The sequence below is a fragment of the Dromaius novaehollandiae genome, chromosome 2, assembly GCF_036370855.1.
Source record: "Dromaius novaehollandiae isolate bDroNov1 chromosome 2, bDroNov1.hap1, whole genome shotgun sequence".
NCBI classification, from domain to species: Eukaryota; Metazoa; Chordata; class Aves; order Casuariiformes; family Dromaiidae; genus Dromaius; species Dromaius novaehollandiae.
Genome location: NC_088099.1, coordinates 41,877,428 through 41,903,365, shown reverse-complemented (window position 1 = coordinate 41,903,365; position 25,938 = coordinate 41,877,428). Strand labels below are relative to the sequence as shown.

Here is a 25,938-nt window from a genome sequence, read left to right as displayed (position 1 = left end):
CATCATGGTACTCCATGACTTAACATACTATTAAAATTCATTCTCCAACTAAAAAACAAAACAAAACAAAGCAGATTCCTCTCCAAGCTGAAATATACACAGAAGCAGCTTTATATCTAATTTTGAGAACTGAGATTTATTTTGAGGGATACACACACACACGAATTGCTTACCACATTTGAATTTTCATCTCTTACATCCCTTGAGAAGTCAATGACATTCAGGCCCCAAATTCTAAATCTCTTTCTCTACCCACCGGCTTTACCTTTCAGTGTTAACTAGGTCTTCATCAATCTTGGAAACAACAATTTTAAGCATGTGTTTCAGAAAAAAAGCTAACATCTCAAAACAGCACAGTGGAAAGAACAAGTACAATCAATCTTAAAAAATCAGAAATATTATCCTTGAGTAAAACACACAATTTAACTTCCACAGTAATAAGTGGAATATATGTAAACACAAATTCCAAAGCTTTTCTCTGGCAGATTGCAAACAGAAGTTTTGGATTGCTTTGATTTCCAAGAACTATGCTGCTTTGAGGCTAGCCTTCTCCTGGAAGGGGAGAAAGAGAAGGAGACACTCCCTTCTTTCCCAATAATGGCAAAATCCATCCATAAATTTAGATGGAAGTGAACACAGTTAAAACAGATTCTACATCCTAAAGTGCTTCATATTCCATATAAAAGAGTATTAGAAAAGGGAATTCTGGTGATAATAATTACCAAAGGAGAAATTTGATGTGCGTTCAGGAAGATGACCACCCTCATCCCCTAGTCGAGAATACTCAGCGACACCAAGATGGATAATAAGATGGGAGTGGGGAAAGCAGCACACGGATGAACAGTGCTACCGAAACGCGAAACACCTCCAGGGCAGCGCAGCCCGAGGGGAATAACCCACCCGCCCCGCGGGGATCGCGCAGCGCCGCGCGGGTCTCCACGGTGGCGGAGGCCTCGGCCGGGGCCTGCGCGGCGTCTCGCCGCCCTCCCCCTGAAGGGCAGCGCGGCCCCTCGCAGGGGGAGCCGCCCCGCAGGGCGCACGTCCTCCCTCGAGGCTTATTTTGGGGCCGTTAGGACCGGGAAGAGCAGCGAGAGGCACGAGGTAACCCAGTGGCTTCTCCGGGGCCGGGTGACGAGCCAGTGAGCTCCGCGGAGGAAACCGGGGCCTGGGCCAAAGCCGGCGCGGTCGGCACGGCGGTGCGAGCCCTGCCCTCCGGGCCCGAGCGCGAAGCCCTTCCGGCCGCGCAGGACGGCGCTCCCGCGTGGGCAGCAGGGCCGGGTCCGGCGGGAGGCAGCGCCGCAGCGGGAGGCAGCGCCCCTGCGGGGCCCGGGCCCCCTCCCCGCGCCGCCGTTTCTGCAGCGCCCTCCCGGGCGAGGCGCCCCTCGGCGCTGCCCCCACCGCTGCCGCCTCGGCTCGGCTCGGCGCGCTCGCCCCCCCAGCGGCAGCGGCGGGGAGCGCGGCGCAGCCCGGCGGCCTCTGCGCCTCCCGCTGCCGAGCGGCTATTTTTAGTCAATCCTCCTCGTGTCGCCGCGGGCTGCGCTCGCAGCGCCCAGCCCTCGCCAGCTGCCACCGCCGCCCCGCCACACGCTCCCCCCGCCCCGCCCGCCACCCCTCTGCCGCCGGGGCCGCGGCCCCCCAGCCCCGCGGCGGCGGTAGCCGCAGCGACCGCGGCAACTTTTCCTCCCCTCCCCTCCCCTCCCCTCCCCTCGCCGTCCCCGTCCCCTCCCACTCCCCTGGAAGATGGCAGTTGGGGGAAGGACTGGAAGTTACAGCCCGCGAGCCAAGAGATAAGGAAGCGCCGCGGGAAGGTGAGTGGCACCGCGCGGGCGCCTCAGGACGCGCCCCGCCCGCGCGGCCCTGCCTGGCGGCGCCTCCGGCCGTTAACGGGCGCGGGGCCGCCGCTCCCCGTCCCGGCCGCGGCGGAGTTGAGCGCGGCCGCTTCCCTTTCCTCCCCGTGCCGAGCTCGGTGGGTGTTTCGGGAGCTTTTGGGAACTTCGGCTGTGTCAGCATCCCGAGGCGCTTGGGTGGCTCCCGATTGCTAAGGTGGTGATGGTGGTCGGTGTGAGGCAGTTACTGCCCGGCAAGTTTTGTTTCGTGGGAGCGCGGATGAAAAAGGAGTTTTCTGTGCATCTGCTGTGTGTGGTGTTTCACTTGGCCCTTGAAGGGGGGGGGGGGGGGGCTCTGCGCGGGCACCCTCCTCCTGCCGGGCTGTGCCGAGCGGTGCCACGGCCGGCCGCCTGCGTTAATAAAGCGTCCGCGCAAGTTGAGGAGCTGGCAGAAACCCGCTGCTGGGCTGTGGCCCGGCGAGGAAGGGCGCGCCAGCCCCCTCGGGTCACCGCGCAGTCGGGGCGCCCCGGGGGCTGCGCGGCGGCACCGCGCTGGTGGGCGCGCAGCTGCGGCCGGGCCGGGCGCTCGCGGACGCGGGGCCGGGGCTGAGGCGGCTTCCCCGCGCCTCCGCGGACACCTGAGCAAGGTGACATGCGGTGAGGGGAAGGCAGGTAGGAATGCCGCGTATTCGAGACGCGTGCCCTTACTTTTAGGAAAAGGCATTTTCGACGGCTAGGAGCTGTGCGCGTTCCCGAGAAGGAGCTTGCAGGTTAGCGACTCTTGGCACAGAGTGGCTCGTTTTTGGTCGTGGTAAAACTGTTCTGAGTTGCCTAAAATGTCTGAATTTTAACCTAAAATGGAATATAATAGGAATCATTAATCATTTGTGCTTCTGACTAGAGGAAAAAAGAACAGGTATTACTTGCAATGCATAAAACCTGTGTTCATCTTTTAAAAAATTTACATTCAGCCCCCTGCAGCTTGAATTTTTAAGTGCTCTGAAGAGGCCCCAAAACATTGTTGAAGCACAAGAGAATGAAATAGGAAAGGAGTATTTGAAACAAGCCTAAATTTGAGAGGAGTAATGAAGCATACTATGAAGGCCTTTTGACATATGAAAATGCGTGAATGTTCTTTTCTGATGCAAGAGTTATTGAGGATCTCTGTCATAAACAGCACAGAATAAGCCCAGGCATAAAATCAAGGATTTTTTAACATATTTGTCTGTCAACATTGTCAGCTTTAGTTCCATGGCATTTTGTTTTCCGTGACAGAAGAATAGTTTTATGACAACTATTCAAGATTTAATTTGCAAGTTTACAAAGGCCTGTAAGCTTTCCTGAAAACTCTGTGAACAAAAAGGGAGGATATTTCACATTAAGGTTTTTCAAATGCCTCTCTTCTCTCTCTCTCTCTCTCTCTCTCTCTCTCTCTCTCTCTCTCTCTCTCTCTCTGTTTCTCTCTCTCTTTCCTGCTGCACCCCAACAGCCTTCCTTGATCTGCTGAAGCTATTTCAAACTTTTTTTTCCTCTTTTTTTGTGTCTAATTATTCTGTCATGTCCAATACCTTCCTGTAGTAATGGCCTCCTCATCCCACTTCTTTTTTTGTACCCAGATCGCCTGTTTTGTTCAGAGAGAAATGCTGGGTGTTCTCTGTCATAATACCAAAGCATTCCAGGAAGGCAGTTTTTCCCTTCACACACTTAAGTTGCATCGGTATATGCAAGACATATAGATAGGTCTCAACTATTCCTTTCCACAAGCAATGATGCAAATAACGCACAGGTCTAACACCTCTTTTTGATTATATTGGCAGAGATTTGATCCAAAACATTGGGAAAAATATGTTGTGACCCTGGAGAAAAGCTGCAGTTGGTCATATTTACCTACCACTGGTGCCAGCTCCTTCATGTAAATATTGAACTATCTCTGTTTTATATAAAATATTGTTGTCAGTTCAGAATTCCAAAAAGAGGAAAAACACTCCATTGTACTTCTTGGTGACCAAGTTCATTAAAATGCAGAAATACGTTAGGTTAACCCTACACAAAACACTGTTCTCATCTCAGATTCCTTTTTATTTGGGATCAAAGTCTATGAGAATGTCTAATGGACACAGGTATTTTCAATCTGAGATTAAAATGCTGCTTTCAAAAACAATAGTGTTTGGCTTCCCATAAACCTATAGCTTATATAGTTTATAGTGAACGATCCATGACTAGTCAGGCACAGTAATTTGGGAGTTGTTCTGTATCTCCGGTTTGCAGCATCTTTCTGTCCTGAAAGCAGTTTAAAAACAAAAGTGAAATAGTGTCTTGGTTATTGAAAGTCCCAATACATGCTTAATTTGGTGCAATTACTTTTGGGGGGGGGGGTTCCTGAAAAAAAGATAATGTTATAATTGAATGGTATGTATTTTTTCTAATTTCTTAATATAAGATAACATTAAAAAGAGATTCAGTTATAAAAATTATGTACTTTCTAGAAAGCAGTTAAAATGGGAAATCATTTTCAGTTGTTCAACTCACTCTCCTAGACAGTCCCATAGAAGTGCCTGTTTAGATGTAATTTACATACTGAAAATGTTGATCGAATTCAAGTTTAACAGTCATGAAAATGGCAAGAATCCTGGTGTCACCTACCATGGATATTAAGAATGACTAAATGTAATTGGAATGCTCAGTATTTTAGTATTCTCCTAATACTCAATAGAAGAAATTTAGTTTTGAAAATAGTCAAATCCTGTTGTATTTGAACTATTATAACCAATATAAAATGAAAAAAAGGTGGAATGTACTCTAGTGACCTCCAAATTGGCAAATGAAGTTACATTTTGTGATATCACCATTTTATACTGCTTATGTAGTATCACCGTCTTATACTCATCAAACTAGCTAATTTGCAGTGACCTTGGGTGTGCATAAACAAACTGTAACACAAAGTACTTCTGGTTTATAGTGTAAACATATCTGATCATGTAGCTTAGAGAGTTTATTATCTCTCAGGAGCGAGGGTTTTTTCCCCCCTCTCGCAAAAGAGGTTTGAGCCAGATTTGCAGGGGATTATATGCTGTATCTTCAGAGCATCTTGTCGTAACCAATAAAACCATGAACTTACATTCCAAGATATTTTGGGAATTTTTAGGTGATTTATAAAAACTTCTGCCTGTGTATATGCTGTTTATGTGAAATTAACTTTCACTGGAAATGGAAGTTAAAAGAACCAGTATTTAACAGTGTTTTCCAATCTCTTCAAGTCTATTTATACAGGAAAACGTTCTTTCTGTCGCTGCATTTAGGTAGGAATGTACCTGACACATTTCATAGTTCAAAAAAAAAAAAAAAGTAACTCACTGTTAAAGACAGAATGTTAGCTATTCCATAATAAAACAATTTTTGTCACAGTTCAACATTTCCATGATGATTTCTGAAAAAGCAAGCATTTTTTTTCAGAGAAAGTTGTATTGCTGAATCTTAAGGTTAGGTTGTTTACTGAAATTAAAGTGTAAGATATTTTTAGAGCTAACATACATCACTTCACGAAATAGCTTTCCTTTTGTTCCTTTAGGCCTTAAGCTTTTAGATTAGAATGATCATATACAACCAAAGAATTTATCGCTTATTGATGCAACTTACTTTCAATGAATGCGTTATATGGTGAACTTCAGCGCACACAAGATAAGATTGTTTTAGTGTTAAGACTATATTATAACAAAATCTATAATATTATGAAATAATTTCATAGTAAAGGTAGTAGTCATTGAAAATTACTCCACATTTTCATCTTGAAACGACTTAAAAATTGCAACCAGACAGTGGTTAACTAGCATACAAAAAATAATATTTAAACAGCTCAAAGCCATTTTAAAATCCTTTCAACTGCAAAGTGTTATTTAACTTTCCCATGAGGACGTACCCAAACTTTTCCATGCTTCTCCATTTTGTCCTATATGTAGTTATGTAACTTTTTTGCCAAAGAATGCAAAAAAATGCAAATGAAAAAATCGGTGCAAAAAGTTAACATTGGTTGAAAAACTAGTTAGAAAAAATAATAGGAAAAAAAACTATTAAGGGCTAGAAAGCACAAAGATAACACTTCTGCATAAGGAAGTCCCTAACCTGCAAACTTTCTGGAGACTGCAGAGTATTCCAAGGAGATGCCATTACTTTGTTGCACTGCTGTTCTGCTCTTCCTTATTCATCTGCTGTTCACTACTTCAGGACGAGATACGGGGCTAAATTGATCTTTGGCTTGATTTGGTTTGACTGCTCATAGATTCTTATATAATTGAGATTGGCAAGAAGGATTTTTGCAATTCTGAAATTCCTGTAACAGGTGAGGAGAATTGGAAACTTCCGTTACACAGCCTTCGAGATCAGATGTTTACTTCTCTTTAGCATTTTTGATGTATTATACGCTATATGAGCTAGGCAGATACTAGGGAGCAAATGCTTATTTTTTTTCCAATAATTTATTGGAAAATTGAAAACTTTGGTTTTAAAGCTACTACATAAATATAACTATTTTTGTTTGAGGAAATCAAACAGTCTTCTGCAGAGGTAGCTCAGGAGTGCCTGTAAGAAGATGACTACTTACAGTACTTCTTTTAATTGTTGCCAGTTCTTCACTCTTGGAGTAGGAGATGCTGGTTTATGTATCTCTTCATTCTGTTTTTGCCCTGAAACTTTGTCTTAGTTCATTTCTCCTTTTAGGTGTACCACATCATTATGAAGTCTTCCTCATATAGCTTCTCTGTAGCTCAAAAAGACCATCAGTACAGCCAGGTAGAGCTGGCAGACCCTGGAATTCTCCGCTATTTATTGGCTGCTGAGACTAGATGAAGATTTCAGACAGTCTAGTAAGGCCTTTCTGTAGAAATTTCACTGTTATGCCAGAAATAGCTGCCTTGCTACTGTGAGCTCTCCGCCTTGCAAACGATATTCACAGAACCTTTGCAGCAGTACTGGTGTGCAGTGATCATTCGCTTTTCACCTTTGCAGAAGTTTTCCTTTTTGTATGCGATTTTCTTACCATACCATACAAGCACAGAATCTACATATGTTTTAACTGATACAAAAACATGATGGCAAAGCAGTCTAAAATACAATGCCAGCCACCATTTTTATTTTAGGTTTACAGTGTGGTCTGGAACAATACAATAAGAGAATTGTCCCTATTCTGGACTTTATACTTTACGTATACCAAATTTCTGTAACAATGCACATTTCTGCTGTCAGAAACCAAAATATTTTAAACAGAAGTCACATTGCTTTGCTCTGCTAAGGTTTGAGTGGTTCGTCCTGCCTTCCAATGCTTATGCTACAAATGAGTAAACTACGAAAAAAACTAGTAAAAGCAAATAAAAGGAATAAGGGATATGTCCTTAAAACAAGAGTGCCTGCCTTTTCTGAAGCATCCATTACTGCTTCTACTTTTCTTTAGGCCTGCCACTGGACTTTGGTTTGGCTCTACTCTGCATTCTGCTGGATGTGCCCATTCCCAATGTTATCAATACATGCTTTTTTAGCTAAAAATACTTAATTCCAAAGTTTAGGCTGGTCTGACATTTCCATGCAAGGCTGTTCTGGAACACAGCTGACAAAATGCAGAGAATGCTCTTTCTCTAGAATGGATAACTCTGATTCCTGGGGCTTTGTTCAGACTTGAGTTCTGAATCTGACTCAGGCTGAGCAGGTGTGACTCTGTGCAGTGATGCTGAATGAGTCCAGCTTTTGTTGCCATGCTGTCGTAGTCTTGAAAAGGCCCTGTCTAGTGAACGTGTTACTAAACAGGTTGACAAGGGTCATTCAGAGGAAAAGATGGTGCTTTGTCCACCAGAGAAATAGGAAGCAGTAAGGTACTAAGTCAGCCTTGTGAGTATCCAAGGTATGGGAAGACTTGAACCTGAACTTGTTCATGAAGTAGGTGGTGTGTTGCACAGTGCTTCAGGTGCCTCAACCTGTGCAATGCTAAGGGTCTTCTATTGCTCTGAGTCTGCCTTTTACTTGCAGCTTAGCTCTGTAACCTTTCACCAAAGCTGCTGTGGCAGTGTTTTCCAAAGCTGCTGTGGCAGTATTTTTCCTTTTTTCTGCCCGGGCTGTTGTTCTTGTACTGTTATTCTCATAACCTTGCACCTGCAAACCCTGATACTGTTATGTCAGGTTTCCCATGGGAAGCGATTGCCACTGGTGTTGAGTCACCCTTTTTTCCCCACCCCCTTTCTCACACCTTGTTTTGTAACTTTTAGTTTAAAGTAATGTAAGTATGTGATAAGTATTACTGAATAAGATGCATACCCAAGTTTTAACAGCCAGTCAGCCAGCTTGCAACACCTGCTCCTGATCAGAGTACTCCGATCAGTGCTAATAGTGACATCAGTGGAAACATGCAATAGGGAATCTGAACAGGTTGTGATGAAATCTGTGTAGTTACTGTGGGAGAAGTATTATGGTGGACCACCTGATGCACTGGAGAGGGCACCTAGAAGAGGATGCTTGTTGGGGAGACTGTCAGTTCTTTTCCTGGCTAGCCACTGGGGGCAGTTTTGCCATTTCCTTTTCCTCTTTCTCTTTTCTCCTTTTTGTCCTTTTCCTCTCAGCCTTTTCCTTTCCCTTTTCTATCTGTCTGTCTGTCTCTATCTCCCCCCCACACCTTCTCATTTTTTCCCAAAAGGAACTTTTGTCATTGGTGTTGATGTATGCCATCAGCTAGAAATTCTGTGAATGAATTGGTGTGCAGATGAGCCTATCTCAGCATACTTTGTGCAACAGGTAACAGCCAGGGACTGACCTTGGAGCATGTTTTAAAATAAGAAGAAGGGGTATGAAAATGCTGATGGACTTGCAATGAGAAATATAGGTAGGTGTGCTAATAGATTTATAGGGTCAATTTATAGCTGTTTGAATATCCACTGTCAAATAGCTTTCCTGGTTTTACTTTTTGATGCACTTAAAACAGAAATCTTACATCCTCCGAGCCTTCGTTTTGCCAGCCTGAGTCAAACCCTTCTAATTTACTTGCATAAAAGAATGTCCCTATTCCTCCAATATCTTTGGAGCCCTTCTCTGTATCCTTTTCAATCTGAATTTATTTCTTCAGTAAAGGTGACCACAATGATAGGCTGTGCCCAGATGAAGTCTCATTAATGCCTTGTTGAAAGCGCTAATATTCTCTCTCTTTTAAAAATAAAAAAACTTGACTGATATGTCCTAGTATGTATTCAGGCCCAACTGGGAGTTTTATTTCCTTGTTGTAAGTCTGTGATTACACTAAATCACAGAGTCATTCGAGTTGAAAGGAAGACCTTGGAAGGTCTGTAGTCCAACCTGCCACTCGAAACAGGTTCAACACTGAATTCAAACCATGTTACGTAGGGATTTGTCCAGTTGGGTCTTGAAAACCTCCAAAGAAAGAGGTTCCACAACCTGTCTGGGCAATCTGATCCGATGCTTAATTATGCTCATAGCAAAATTTCTTTTCTTCATATCGAATGAGAACCTCCCAGTTTCAATTTATGACCTCTGTTTCTTGTTTTTCTGCCATGCATCACTGAGAAGAGCCTGGCTTCATCATCTTGGTAACCTCCCTGCAGGCGCTGGCAAGCTGCTGTTAGGCGCCCCCAAAGCCAGCTCTTCTCTAGGCTGAACAAGCCCAGTTTCCTCAGCCTGTACTTATAGCCCAAGTGTTCCAGTTCCCAACTGTCTTGGTGGCATCTGCTGGACTCACTGTAACCAAGTTATCTTTCTTACTTTGGGAACCCCAAAACTGGATGCAGTATTCTAGATGAAGTCTAATGAGTGCTGGGTAAAGAGGAATCATAAAACTTCATACTGGTAAATGTACCGAATATTAAATAGCAGGTTCTGAAAATATGTGAGTAAGATATTGAGCAGAACCGTAATGTCTTGAGACCACAAAATTAATAAAAGCTGTTATGTGCATTGAAGAATTTGCAGCTTAGGTACTAGAAATACAGTTTATTCAATTGTTCTGGTCAGAAAAAGTTCTTGAATCTAGATGTTTTGGAGTAGGGAAGTAATGTGACATTGGAATTTTATTTTAATACTCCTTACATATATTAAAATATCTCCTTCATAGAAGCATGTGAAGAAAATGATACAGCACAACATTTATGTATGTCTAGGGCTTTAATTATACAAAACTCTAGTTATTAATGTTTTTGACAGTTACCATTAAGTCTCTAGCTATTAAACTGAAACCTTGCTTTCACAAGAGGTGAGTGAACTGCGGCAAGATCTCCAAGGAAAAAATTTGAAGTGCTAAATTCCAAATAGAAAGTAAACAGCATGCATATAGTAACTACACTTGGTGTGTAAGATATGTAGATAATAGGCATTTTACTTGATTCATAGACAGGTAGATACACAGCTGTTCAGTTGTCTATATATATGTACGTGTGTGTGAATATTAAATACGTAGAAAATGTAGACCTTTCAGATTACACCTTTTCAGGAAAATCTGTCTTGGATAATCATTGCTATCTTGATTCTGATTTAAAAGAAATTTTGTAGTAACTTCAAGGTAGAGGAGTATGCTGACAGCATACAATAGATACAGTTACCATTTAAATCTTTCATATTTGCCCTTTTGGTAGACAATATAACCAACATCATTTAATAAGCCATGCTATTAATTAAGTGAAATTTGGATGTTGAAGTTGAAGCCATTTTATTTACATTATAAATGGGTACTCTGTATTTTATGAAAACATAGTATAAATGGAAAGATCAGTGTGTTGAAGCAGAAAATAATATTCAATAGTTAAAACAGTACCTGTTTGTTTTGAAATTTCTATTTTTTACATATATTATTTCTACAAATATAACTGAAGAGATTGTTAGGAAAGCTGCTACAATCATGAACAGAATATGAAATGCATGCACACCAGGAACTGCAACAACATTTTTCCTTACTTTCCAGTGTTCTGAAACATAAAATCTATGTTGTTAGTCTCTTAAAGAGTAGGAGCTCATCTGAGAATACTGTATTGAATCATGTTCAGCAGAAATGTGTAGAACGGATGGGAAAGAATTTCTCAGTTTTCAAAGTACGGCTAGTGTAATCCTCCCAACTCCCCCTAAAATGTTTTAACACAGAACATACAATCTGAGAGCATTCATTCTGTTGTTGCAAACTCTAAACGGCAAAATCATGAGCATTAAATAATTCAGCAACCTATTTTAGATATTTAAATAGTTTCTTACTTATTGAATATCTCAAAATCCTTCATCTTTACCAGATCTTCACGAGGAATGGTCGTCCCATTTTATAAAGGATCTTCTTATGTGGGTTATGTCTGCTCTGCTGACCTGCGTCATCCACACCAGGGACCTGGCTGGATGTTGCCACAGGTTTCCTTTTTGCCCTTTGTGCACCCAGTTTTCCTTTGCATAAAATCAGAGTAAGTAGGGAGCAGAGAGGAGCTGGAGTTCAATCTCATCTACTGCAGCAGAGTGAGGACACGGCCAAGGTGCAGTCCTGAACCTCAGGGCCACAAAGCCGACTTGCAATTTATATATTTTTTTGCATGCCTTGACCAAAGTCATGCAGGAGGCCTGAAGCGGAGCAGAAAATTGAATTTGTACTAATTGAGTTACTGCTTTAACTGTTGGATTGCCTGGTTTAACAGGCAGAGAGAGGACAGAAATAAATGGAGTAATGTTGTTAATGTAATCATTAACAGAGGCAGCATTTGCAATCATAAATTGCTTGAAGTCAGTCACAGTAAGTGAGAGCCTAAGGAATTCCAGGAGGTTTTGCAAAGGTAACTGTATGTGTGGAATTAGAGCAGATGAGATGTACTGTTTACAAAGGTAGGTGAAACATGGTGGAAGGAATCATTCAAACAACTTACATACGTTGTTGGTTTCCAAACTAACTGTCCATGAAAAAGCTAAGGGATAATTAAATTATCATCCATTTTCAAATGTGCTTGATAGTTGAGCACAAATAAAATATTAGCCAAAGTTGAAATGTAAGATTTAGATAGAATATAGGGAGTATTATGATGCTGCGGTTGCAATTAATAGCATGCAGTTTGTTCAGTTCAGTGTCTCTTAAAAGAGATGTGTCGTAGTGGAAAAGGATTTATAGATCATTTAGGAAAATGCTTAGAAGAAAGCAGAGATTGGACCTTTCAGTTTACAGACCAGACCAGACAAGATGGTAACTGATGGAAGGATATTTGTAGGAGACATGAAGTAAAAATGCACAAATCAGTTTTTATACAATGTATCTGTGGTGCTGATTTCTACTAGATACTATTGAAGCTAAGATAGAGGCAAATTTAAAAAATGGGTGGGAAATTTGCATGGCTAAAGAAGTGTAGCTTCTCTTGAAGTGTGACTGTTTCTGATTATATACTGATGAGATGAAAGATATTATGGCCATTGATGACAAGGAGAGCCTTCCTATGCCATTACTGGCAGCTATATCAAAACTGAAAGATAATTTCTAGATGAAATGATTTGGGAACCACTTCATTTTGTTACCAACATGTAACTGAATAAGATGCTAATAATATAACAAGAATAAATTGTAAATAAGTGTGCATGTCCTATAAACGCCCCCCCCCCCCAGTTATTGACAATGAAACAAAAATGTGTCATCTTTACAGCCTGCAAATATCCTGCTATTGATCTAAATACAAAGCACTCATCTTTTTTCACTAGACATTTTCGGTATAAATCAATATAGGATATGGTCTATACTTGCTGACAAAAAGCCTCACAAACTTAGTAGTGCATAAACATAGAACACTGGAAACTCTGTGAGAAATTAAACTTCATTTATTTTGATGAAAAACTGAAATATTTGCTTTAAAGTTTCTAATTAATTTTTTTTGATTTTGAAAATGATTACCAAAGTGCCTGTTAAGATGGTTTTAGAAAAATAAATAACCTTTATGTTGTCACTATTAAGCATAGATATTTTTGTGATACATTTTAAGAAATATTTCCCTGGGCATATAGTTACAATATATCATTGAATTCAAATTAACTTTCAAATGTCCTCATCTGTGCCTCTCCTCTCCTACACATAGCAGAGAGTAAGGATAGATGTATTAAGCTCTTTTTGGTTCCTTAGTTGAATTTATCTTTGATGGCATTGTCCTCAGTCACAAGCAAAACACTGTTTTTCTCTGATAAAAAATCCGTTCAGTTATTTTAGATTGGTTTGCTGGATTTGAATCCCTTTCAGGTGAAATACACCCAGATTTAGATTATTGTGCTACCTTGATCATAGATGAAACTTCTATGAACTCCAGAGAGTATGTTGCCTCAGTCTTTCTAGATGCTTTGAGGAATGATTTCTTGGCTTCTGTGCATCTTGTTCTGGTAGATTCTGCAGAGTCGTACACTGTCCTCAGTTCACATGTATCCATTCATGGACATTAGGGATTTTTGTAAAAGTATTTGAGAGGTTGAAGATAGCTCGCTGTCAACTAACTGTACTTCTACCATAGAAACCACAGCAACACTGCATGGAGAAGCTGATATACTTGAGTTCTTGGAGATATTGTCTGTGAAATATGAACATTTTTAATATTTTGGCTGAAGTACTGCAGTTAGCTTAGTTTTAGGCTAGCCTAATTTGAGATGTTACCTTTCATTTGACCTGCAGTAGCACCTAGAGACAGCATTGTGTGTACTAAGACTAGTACAGTCAAAGAGTGAATTAGGGTCTGCGTAGATAAGATGCAACAGGACAGTATGTGGTGGATGAAAAGAACAAAATAGAAGAAAGATGAATGTGACAATAGTAAGTTCTGTTATGAAGTCCCTCTCTCAGCCTGAAGATTTTCAGTGTGCATACAATTCTTAAATATTTGAAATCAACTGTTCCTGGTTGAAACACAGGAAGACCGTTACTGGTGGTCTGTGGCATCTTTCCCATCTTGCTTGTGTATATCTTCCCATCATGAATGGGAGTGGGATTTCAGGAATGATATGAAAGAAAAGAGGGTAGAAACTCAAATGGCTAAATTAAAGAGAGGGCAGTGTATAAGGAGGAATGGAGAGGATAATGGGAAGGATCTGACATATAGACTCAATGTAATATTTGGCTAAAATATGACCAAGCTTTAGCTTCTAAACTTTAAATGACATGCTACTCATCAATTTTGAAATTGATGTTTTGGGGTAAATAATTTCATAATTCCGTTATCACTTTAAACTCATGTGAGTCAGCACTGCTGCTGAAGTGGTTACATCCACCTTATGGCTCCCAACGACTTGTTGATGCCATGTTCTTATTCACCTCCTCTGTGCCAATGTAAACATTATCGTGGCTACATGGTGGCAAGAATAGCAGACTGTTAAAATTGAAATTAAAACTCATCTAGGAAAAAGAAAAACATTAGTTTTGACCTGGATCTCTTTTCTTATCCAGTTTAATATGTGACTCTATCTGCCAGTCCAGGGGAATGAGGTGGCACAGATATGGGAATAAGTGATAAAAGTTAGGACCGCTTTGTTCAGTGATAGTGCTGATTTATGTTCGCTTAATGTGGCCGAGAAACAAAGACCTGAGAAACTGGATTTTTCCCTCCCATTGTTAAACAAAAACAAAATAACAAGTCAGTAAATTAAATAATCACTTCAGTTACCAATGTTAAAACAGAGTGAATAGTTTGGAGAGGAATCCAAAGCAAGAGCCAGCCAAAGAAAGAGATTATAAATGATATATCTAGGTTTAATTTACTGATGCCATCTGTAGTAGTGGCCTAGCAATCCAGTTCTCTTGCATGTGTGCATTCCTTGCTGAGCGTAGATGATTTGCATATAAAATAGAGCAGTTTTGAATATAATTTAATGAAGAAAAGCTGAGTAAAGCCTTTTAGAGATGTTATTTCTCCTATTTTAGACATATTGGTCTCTTAAAAGGAGCTGTGAATGAAGTAGACACCAAACGGGATATTCAGCTGCTTTCAGTGAATCCAGGTTTCTTATGCAAAATCACTTGGAAGAATAAAAAGGATCTGTATTTATTGTATGCCATCACATACACCTTGTCTCCCACTCCCTCTGAGTATACTCTTTTTCTTCCTCCAAAAGAAAAATTTAAGTCCTGATATGAGAGTGATATTTCATATTGTTGTCTTTTAGTCACGGTAAACAGAAGAATTCAAACCTTTTCTTTGACTGGAAAATGAAGTTTGTAGCTCCCCCCCCCCCCCCCCCCCCAAGAATCTTTCATCAGAAACTCCTGATAAAGATGCGTGATTAATATGATTAATCAGTGTGTAGCCCTAGGTTTTTACTGCATTTTAGTGATCTACACCGGGCTGGAGCAATTCCAGACCATTACTGTGATGAGACTTGTGGCACTTCTGAGAGCTGATAAACCACTCTTTCTTTTTCCTTATGCTGATGCATGCCATTGATACTGGTTCAGATTACTAAATAAGTGCAGATTACAAAAGAAGGTCATAGGATTGGATATTTTCTAAACAACTTGCTATTGAGGCCAGTGGTATTTGCAATCAAAGTCCCAACACTGCTAAGTGCAAAGATTTTACTTAAGAGGAGATTTTGCCATTGACTGTAATGAGGTCAGGATGTCATCTTTGCACAAGAAATTTTCACCTCTCTCTGGGCTGTTTTTATCAGGTTAAAAAAAAGATGTGATGCCACGGAGGGCTTGTGAAAGGCCTGCTTCCATGTTCAGACTTGAGACTTAACAGTATGGAAGACTGTAGTATAGTCCTCTCTTTCCCAGTCAGAGGCAGAAACGGCAGGGTGCATGAAGGTTGGGATTGCAGCCAGCAGCAGTTAAAACGCTCTCTGCACTGATCTACTCATTAGGGCAGCTCAAAGAGACTGCAATGCTTTAGATAGACCACCAAAGTAGTTAAGGAGTTACAAAAGTATATCAAAAATAATTTTTGATTATTCTTCTTTGGCATCTCTTGTCAATTACCTTTAAGTAATTTTAAAAGATTTTTACATGGACTGCAGGTACTTTCTCCTATATCAAAATATCTGCATGCTTCTATCCCCTCCATTACTGCTTTCTTTTATTAATGACTAAATACAAGTTTGCAGTGTCTTCTTGAATATGTACAAACAAAGTGCCAGTGCACTTTGTGTGTGTAGGAGATTTCTTTGGGTGTCTAGAGAATGAAATACTCTTTTCCAGGCCACAAAGCAACAACAGATCTGCTTCCACAAGATTTGTTTCATTGCAGTTTCAGGGCTGCAGCAGAGTGCGGTTTTTATGCAGAGTGCATACATTGCATGTGAGGAATGTGTAAGTGCTGATTAACTTTGTAGTGACAAATCAAGTGTCATTTCTCACTCTGCTTCCCATTTACTTACCCTCAGAACAGTTCTCTGTTTGTGTCATTTCTCCTCATTCCTTTTTGTGGGATATTTATATTAAAGTCTTTGCAAGAAGGTACTGAACTCGGAGAGAGGACATGAAACACAACTGAGAGTCTTTCTTTTCAAGTAGTATTTGGACAATAACTTAGGTTTTATGCATAGAAATGGCGGAAAGATCCAAATACATTTTTATAGAAATAATGTAGAAGAAATAGGATCAATTCATTATCACACTGAGAAAAAAAATGTATCCTTTCAGTGTTTTCAATGTAAATAATTCAGGACAGAGAATGAATAGACATATTCTTCATATTTTAAGGTCATAGAAATGTAATCTAAACAAAAGAAACAAAATCTAGATTAAAAAAAACCTTCAGAGTAAAATCTCCTTGCTTACTGTGATGGAGGGTGATTTTCTTGCATGAAATTGGTTAGTTATGTGATACTTCGGCTAAACTCTTTCACTTAAAGCATCATATGATCTCGTATATTTCAGGTCCTTTTTGCAGTGGTATGTATACTGTAATTTCATATTATTCTCCTTTCTGAAAGAGAATACCATATAGTTACCCAACTCCTTGCTCCAGGATATTAAAGAAGATAAGGAAAGGATTTATGTTATTTATGGTGAATAGTTATATTCTAAAGTTAATGGCAGCTACATATACAGATCCCCAAGGCCAGAATTGAGCTACCTTATTTTGTTTGTATTTGTTTCTTTAAAGTTATGCATACCAATGTGATGTGGATTATGTGCTATAGACACACATCAGAGCACATTGCTTTTCATCCTTAAAGCAGTTACTGGATTTTAGTGAATTTCAGAGATTTTCGCGTGCAAGCAAGTATTCTCATGTCTATAGATTTTTTTTCACTAACATTCCTACTTCAGTTATGCAAAAGTGATAATTAACTACACTGATATTAATGGAGCTGATATTACTGACACATACCAAGGTGAACAGAATCTGACTTGTATCAGGTTGAAAATATGTTAGCTAGCAATTCAGTCTAACTAAATTGAATTAAACCTAATTTCATTTTGGCATCCAAATGCCCAGAATTTTAATAGCAATTTGGCTCTCATACTTTGGGGGATTTAAAAAGTTTGGTGCATAATGTAAATTCTGTGGAAATTTTTCTGTGAAAATTTCAGTTTATGGGAAAACTAAGCCCTGTTTAAAGCAAAATTAACTTTTTGGTCTGGAATATTTCATCAGAAGCTATAGGATGAATGTGAGTAATCAGTGTGCAACTCTAGGTTTTCACCTTTTTGTTTTATTCTGTAATACAGAAATTATATTTTATATATTATTTTATTACGAAAATCATAAAATTTCAGAGGTGAAATATGACACGTTTGACTTCTTTAGGTTTATCCTGATATAATAGAATAGTGTTGGCTGTGGCATCACTAGAAATATAATGATACATGTAAGTTTTGTGTAGAAGATAGGTTAGGAAATAAATCTCTCAGAATCAAGTCCTTTTTGGAATTCAGATGTTTCTAACCATTTTCCAGTTGGTTTGTTGTTTAGAGTCAAAGTATAATGTGCGTGAGGGCAGTAAACATTGATGTCACATAACATATGATACTTGAAGCCATTTATGTTTCATTCTACATCCGTATTTAAAAAATGTATTTGTTTCACACTAAGAATAGTGCTTCCAAAAGAAATAAATGGAAATTTAAGAGAGAGAAAAAAAAAATTTGTATCTGGAATAGATTAGGAAGCTCTTTGGGATAGTAACTGCAAGTTTGCTCAGCGCCATGGTTCCCATTTCCTAATAATAATAAACTGGAATGCTGTAATTTCCCTCTATGTTAATTGATTTTCTTTGCAATACATCAGAAAACTAACAGAAGCTTTGCCTATTTTATCGCAACTCTGTAGTAAAAGGATAAACATAACTGTCCATCTAGGAATTGTGTATAAAAATGAAGACAGTAAAATATTAATTAAAATGATTAAAATGGAAGTTGACTGTTTCCAGGAAGAAAATAGAGGCTTTGGACTTGGATATAAAGGCTTACACAGGTGGCTGGACGGTCTAGATCATATTGGTTGGTGATAACTAGAAAATACTTGGAGCCAACCAGCACTGCTGCCAAAGAAGTATCACCTGGGAGCAATAGGAAGTGAATATGTAATCAAAGAAGTCTTCATATCCATCCTGCCCCAACTCACTCTAAAAGCTGTAAGAGGTCACTACAGAACTGTTCCACTGCAGGCTTTCTTGGCTCTGTTCCAGAGAACTTCATTTTTTTTTCTCTCTCTCACTTGGTCAAGAGTCATACCGATAGCTTAAATATTTCATGAGGGAAAAAAACAATGCTTTCATGTAGCTGTAAGACATATAACAGATCAGATTAGTATTGAAAGAGCTGATGAGTAGGGTCTCATAGAAAAGAAAAGGTACCACATTTTTGTTAATGGGAGAATTCCTGTATTCACATCCTACTGGGAATATGTAAGATGTACAAAGCCGAGCACCTTATGCCTCAGTAGGTAATAGCAGCAAATAATAGCAAAGCGTGATTGTTTCTGGAATTTTCGAAGTCCCAGTCTGTTTTGCTGATGATTTCTTGATCAGAAAGGATCATCTTTAGTTCTTTCACATCCTGATAGAAATAAACTAGATTTAAAAGAAAAAAAATAGTAATTTTTTCAACTTGTGAGTACTGCACTGAGACTTGCACCTCTTCTAGAACTACCATTGTTCTGTTTTATTCTATTCTGTTTTACAAAAGGGTCTTGGAGGAACATATTTTCGCTGCCTCTGAAAATTTCATCAAACAGTTGGTATATTCAGTGTGGGCAAAAAGGAGTAGGCTATATCCTGAAACTGCTGAAAGTGTGGATTCAGTTTTCAGTCTTGTAGAAAGCCCAAACCTTCTCCTGTTTGCCATTGCCATTCCTGGTCTGTCTTCAGAGAAAACAGAACAATCCAGAACCAACATTTTCAGTTTCATTGCTGAGTTTTGGCTTTTGCAGGAATGACTTGGAGGATGGCTTTTGTTCGTACATGAGAGGAGGTAAGGAGGAGAGCGGATGCAGAGGGATAGTCTGTTCCTGCAGTCCTCAAAAAAGAGAAGATAGACTACTTTTACTTCCTCACTTGTTATCAACATAACTCATAAGAAGGGGTCTGGAATCCAGGAATATTGCAAGATATCTGCGTCAGCAATATTCTGCACGTAGCTTTATGTGTTGCCACTTTCAAGTCCTTTGTAGCCCTAAGCTAGTTAACATTCTTCCTCTCGCAAATGCCTTATCCAGGGGAAAGGGCTAGTCAGCATGTTGGCCTAGTTACCATGTAGTCATGGGCAATCACAGTGATATTACATATACACACTAAAGGGCACACACTGAGCCAATATCGACACATTTTGTGCTAGTGTGAGACTTTAAATCTAACAGTGAAGTCTCTGTTGTAAGGACTTTTTCTTTCTCTGCATCTTCTGCCACACCTTTTTCCCAGTCTCTACTGCAGCGTGAGTCCCAGTCTGTTTTGCATCACTAAACAGATAGCTCTCTATTAACCACAGGCAACCAGTATGGACAGTCCTGTCCCAGTTTCTTTCCTCTTCCTGGCTTGAACATTGCAGAATTTTGATGTACAGGAATCTTAGTGAGTCAGTATCAATTCCTCTGGGTCTTCAAGAGGGACAAGTCTTCCTGGGAGAAGAAGGAAAAAGAAGATATCATCCTTTCCTGGGACAAGGCTTGACATGCTCAGCATCCAAGTCACAGACACCTGCTGGATAATGAGTGTATTCTTCTAAATCACAAGACATGCGAACAGCCACCATCCAGCTCTGTCTGCAGCTTCTGATGTTTCTTGTCCCTGTGTCATGAAACTCCAGCTACTGGACAAGAGAATGTCTGCATGTAGACAAGGTTTGAGGGCAGGTAGGAGGTGACAGCTAAAGCAACACAGACTTGACACCAGAGGGCTGTGCTGCCGTTCACAGGCTGGAGAGATGGGCAGAGAGGAACCTCATGAAGTTCGATAAAGGGAAGTGCAGAGTCCTGCACCTACAAAGGATTAACCCCATGCTGCTGGAAAGCGGTTTTGCAGAGAAGGACATGGGGATCCTGGTGGGACTGCAGGCTGACCATGAGCCAGCAATGTGCCCTTGTGGCTGAGAAGGCCAGTGGTATCCTGGGTTGCATTAGGAAGAGCACTGCCAGCAGGTCGAATGAGATGATCCTCCCCCTCCACTCAGCCTGGTGAGGATGCATCTGGAGTACTGTATCCTGTTCTGGGCTCCCCAAGAGAGACATGGAGCTACTGGAGTGAGTCTAGTGGAGGGCTACTACGATGATGAAGGGACTGGAGCATCTCTCCTATGAGGAGAGGCTGAGAGAGCTGGGACTCTTCAGCCTGCAGAAGAGAAGACTAAGGGGGGGTCTTATCAATGTGTATAAATATTTGAAGGGAGGATGCGGAGAGGATGGGGCCAGAGTCTTCTCAGTGGTGCCCAGCGATAGGACGAGAGGCAACAGGCACAAACTGAAACACAGGAAGTTCTCTCTGAACATAAGGAAAAACTTTTTTACTGTGAGAGTGACTGAGCACTGGACCATGTTGTCCAGAGAGGCTGTGGAGTCTCCATCCTTGGAGATACTCAAAAGTCATCTGAGCAGGGTCCTGGGCAAGGTGCTGTAGGTGACCCTGCTTGAGCAGGGGGGTTGGAATAAGCTGATCTCCAGAGGTCCCTTCCAACCTCAGCCATTCTGTGTGTGATTCTGTGTGTCTAAAAACAGTGAAGTTCAAGTTTCCATCGTTTAGTGTATGAGTGATTACTAGCTCACAGCACACAATTCTGGACAAGCACAATACAGAACTTGTACTCATGCCTCTCTGTTGTTTCCATCTTCAGCATTTGGTGCTCCTAGCCTGACTAGAGGTATCAGTGGCATATGCTTAAACAGCATGAGTGTATGGTCCTAGAAGGGACAGTCAGCAGTCTTGGGCTGGTTCTGCCGATTTTATACATTCAAAACTAGCTTAGGCTTAGAATTTGCTCCCTAGATCCCTGGTTGTTCCCCAGGTGCATAATTTCCCATGTAATTCTGTTCCTCTGCCTGCTCGTGGTGAAGATAGCAGGTCTAAACAACATCCAACCACCAAGCATAGTCACGAGGCAGGATGTGTGTTTAAAATAAGGGAGAGTGAACAGGTTTCTGGAGTCAGTCACTGGTGATCTTCATAGTTTGGCAGATGGTGAAATACATCCTGGAGAGGGGAGTCAGAAGTATGAGAGGGTGGCGTGAGAGAAAACTAGTTTGTAGCAACTTGGTAATGCTGCATCTTTGTTGTGGGTGTTTCTAGACTGAAATTGTAAGTGATAAAGTGGATCAAGACACTCCTGATTCAAGTCTCCCTGCTTCAGACTGGAGTGGACACTTGAAACTAGCAGTGCTGTGCTCTCTCTCTTTATGACAAAGGTGCTTCATTTGATGATAAGTTCTAGCCGCATCCAGGAGAGAGTTGGCATAGCAATGCTAGGAGTACGACAGCTGTGTTTGGACTAAAATCAAGCCTGGAGTTCCTACTGCATTTTTTGCTGTATTATATTTCCTAAGTTTTCCTGTATTGTGTTCCTTAAGTAGTTTGGTTTCTAAAGGGCAGCAAACAGGCCATTCTAGTAGAGGTCACGAATGCTGGGAGAGCTGGCATTTCTAGAACTGTGCTCACAGTTCACAGGTGCTACTTCAGTGCCAGGGTTCATTGTCTGCCTTGCATGGTGAGGTTGCAGGTCCTTGTTTCTATCTCATTCTGCAGTTGTGGGATGGTTGTAAGTAACACTCATATCTTCTCCTGTCTGATATAGTTGGCAAGATAAGTATGAATTCTCCTGGCATCCTTGGGGATCGGCAACTGGATGGGATATATGCTCTATTACATCTGACTTTCACTTCTGCTGAATCAGATGAATTTACAATGTACCTAGTCTCGACTTTTGCCTCTCTGAGGGGATTTCATGTAGGAACAAGTGTTGGGCTGATGAAGGAGGAGGGAGGGTCCTGACTTCTTGGGGCGTCAGCTTCTGTGTCTTAGCTGTCTGGGCAGGTTGTCCAGCAAGTGTCTAAAAGAGCAGGTGTCTGTTAGGCAGAACCCATGTATCTTTATCCTTGAACTTCCTTCCTGTCTGACTGACAAAATTAGTACGCAAACTTGCTGTAGTTCTGCCTGAGTACCTTTGTGGAACTCAGTGAAATCCAGGAAACTTGTATGAGGGATCTGAGGATTTAGAACTTGTTTCTAGGATATGCCTCTCCTGAGGCAGGAGAGGTCATCTGGAGATTATTCTGGCACTCCACTAAATATGCCCCTGAAATAGACTACCAGGACTGGTGGCATCCTCTGAATGTTTATACAGAATTTCATAGAATGGGCAGCTGTGATGTGAAACCCAGGACAGTGGTGACAATCTCTGGATGTTAAAGTAAAATATTGTGAAATTTTTTAAACTTGAAGTCAGAATGTTCCCTTCTCCTGGAGTACCTGACTTTATTCATGGTCCTGGGGTATGACTTCCTAATGCAACCATGAAATTTTATTGATAGCACATTTATACACCCTGACATGTAGTCTTCCAGAGATAACCATATATGGCCTTCAGCTCTCCTTATCACCATATTCATTATCCCTAACTCTAGATCCCTGACTTGTGCCAAGGGATTTCCTTTAGTAATGAAATAGCTGTATCGCTGCTTTTCACATAAAAGCTTTAGTAGAGATTTGCTAAGGAGAACGTGGGTTATGATAGCTTGGCAATGTGACAACAAACTTCGTGTTTCTTAAATGTTTTTTTCTGGAAAGTTGTCTATTAAGTAATGCCAGTATATTCCTTCCTGAACTGAACATTTTGGGAACCAGCTGAACATACAGTATTCAGAAAGTACTACAGAGCTGTCTCATATCCATCAAGACATTATTTAAATCTTGTTGATAGCACTGCTGATTCTCTGCAGATCTAAGGAGAAGTACAGTGCTATCACTTGAGGAGGACACTTCTTTTCCCCATTTGGAGTGATCATAACAATTCATTCTTCCTCCTGTGGTGTTTATGGGTCCTTCTGTCAGATCTCACTTAGATTAAATACACCATCAAATCTGACTATGAAGACGGATAGATATGATACCGTGGAAAAGTACCCCAGTTCAATTTTTAAAATTGGCATATACATTTGAGAGCCCAAAGTTCTTTGGGCTCAGCTCAGGCTTAGTCTTCTAAATCACTTAAGATACTCTAAAAATGTAACTTACAGTTCTTGTTATCTCTTCTCACACTTTCAAAAAGGAAAATCACCTACAGTTGCTATGAAACTAAACAAACAACCAAATGAAAAAGCAAGTGGTTCTTTCCCCCTTTCTCCCAAGTAAGCTTTTAATTTTCTGGCATAAATTTTTTTTCAGAAATACAACTTTGTCTTTCAAATTCATCTTTCAAACTACCAGTTTTGGAAATTCTTCTGTTTCTCCCAACTGTTTTCTTCTTCCCTCTGAATAGTTTTTTGTTTAGATTGTAAAAGCACTCATTCGTCTGCTGGAGGGACAACAAAGCAGGATACTAGCAATCCAAGAGGTTCCTGGAAAGTATCGATGATAGCTTCCTTATCCAGGTGATAAAGAAGCCAACGAGAAGAGGTGTTCTGCTGGACCTCGTACTTACCAACAAGGAAGGGCTGGTTGGGGATGTGAAGGTTGGGAGCAGCCTTGGCTTCAGTGACCGTGAGATGGGGAAATCCAGGTTCCTGAGAGGAGGAAATGGGGCAAAAGGCAGGATCGCAACCCTGGACTTCAGGAGAGCAGACTTTGGCCTCTTCAGGGACCTGCTTGGAAGAATATCATAGGAAATCGTTTTAAAGGGAGGAGGGGTCCAAGAAAGCTGATTGATATTCAAGGATCACCGCCTCCAAGCTCAAGAATGGTCCATCCCAGTAAGCAAGAATGCCGGCAAAGTGGGCAGGAGACCTGCATGGATGAACAAGGAGCTCCTGGCAAAACTCAAACAGAAGAAGGAAGTATAGAGAAGATGGAAGCAGGAACAAGTTACCTGGGAGGAATATAGGGATGTTGTCCGAGTATGAAGGGATGGAGCTAGGAAGGCCAAGGCCCATCTGGAGTTTAATTTGGTGAGGGATGTCAAGGACAATAAAAAGGGCTTCCATAAGTACATCAGTAACAAAAGGAAGACCAGGGAGATTGTGGGCTCGTTGCTGGTTGGGGCAGGAGCCATGGTGACAAAAGACACAGAAAAGTCAGAGATACTGAACGTCTTGTTTGCCTCAGTCTTTACTGGTAAGACTGGCCCTCAGGAATCCTAGTCCCTAGAGACCAGGGAGAAAGTCTGGAGAAAGGAAGACTTTCCCTTGGTGGAGGAGAATCAGGTTAGGAATCACTTAAGCAAAACTGGACATACAAAAGTCTTTGGGCCCTGATGGGATCCGCAAGTGCTGAGGGAGCCCACTAATGTCATAGCAAGGCCACTCTCAATCATCTTCGAAAGATCATGGTGATCAAGAGAGATGCTTGAGGACTGGAAGACAGCAAATGTCACTCCAATCTTCTTTTTGAAGATTGCCCTTTTTGGGCAAGAAGGAGTATGCAGGGAACTACAGGCCAGTCAGCCTCACTGATTCCTGGGAAGGTGATGGAGCAGCTAATCCTGGATCTGAATGGCAGAGCTCAGAGGGTTGTGATCAGTGGCACAAAGTCTAGTTGGAGGTCAGTAACTACTGATGTACCCCAGGGGTCAATACTGGGTCCAGTCCTGTTAAGCTTATTCATCAGTGAGCTGGATAATGGGACAGAGTGCAACCTCATCAAGTTTGCCGATGATACAAAACTGGGAGACTGGGAGTGGCTGATACACCAGAAGACTGTGCTGCCATTCAGAGGGACCTTCACAAGCTGGAGAGATGGGCAGAGAGGAACCTCATGAAGTTCAATAAAGGGAAGTGCAGAGTCCTGCACCTACAAAGGATTAACCCCATGCACTGCTACATGCTGGGGGCTGAGCTGCTGGAAAGCAGTTCTGCAGAGGAGAACCTGGGAGTCCTGGTAGACAACAAATTGACCATGAGCCGGCAATGTGCCCTTGTGGCTGAGAAGGCCAATGGTATCCTGGGTTACATTAGGAAGAGCATTGCCAGCAGGTCAAGTGAGCTAATCCTTCCCCTCCACTCAGCTCTGGTGAGGCTATGCCCGGAGTGCTGTGTCCGGTTCTGGTATAAGAAAGACATGGAGCTACTGGAGCGAGTCCAGCAAAAGGGCACTGAGATAATTAAGGGACTAGAGCATCTCTCCTATGAGGAGAGGCTGAGAGAGCTGGGACTCTTCAGCCTGGAGGAGAGGAGACTGAGGAGAGATCTTATCAATGCATATTAATATTTGAAGGGAGGATGCGGAGAGGATGGGGCCAGAGTCTTCTCAGTGGTGCCCAGCGATAGGACGAGAGGCAACAGGCACAAACTGAAACACAGGAAGTTCTCTCTGAACATAAGGAGAAACTTTTTTACTGTGAGAGTGACTGAGCACTGGACCATGTTGCCCAGAGAGGCTGTGGAGTCTCCATCCTTGGAGATACTCAAAAGTCATCTGAGCAGGGTCCTGGGCAAGGTGCTGTAGGTGACCCTGCTTGAGCAGACTAGCTGATCTCCAGAGGTCCCTTCCAACCTCAACCATTCTGTGATTCTGTGATTACTTTGGTAACTCTTCCCTGGAGTAATTTGCACAGTGTTTTGTCTCC

General features: G+C 41.4%; 1 long non-coding RNA gene across 3 annotated transcripts in view; it reads left to right on the top strand.

The window, feature by feature from the left end:
* Positions 1-1,419: 1,419 nt before the first annotated feature.
* Positions 1,420-25,938, top strand: part of LOC135327480 (uncharacterized) — a 181,450-nt gene continuing 156,931 nt past the window's right edge. The window contains exon 1 of one of the 3 annotated variants that reach the window (XR_010387651.1): positions 1,420-1,808. This is a non-coding gene — a long non-coding RNA (uncharacterized LOC135327480). The remainder of the gene's footprint in view (positions 1,809-25,938) is intronic. The other 2 variants (XR_010387649.1, XR_010387650.1) reach the window with 2 other exon arrangements.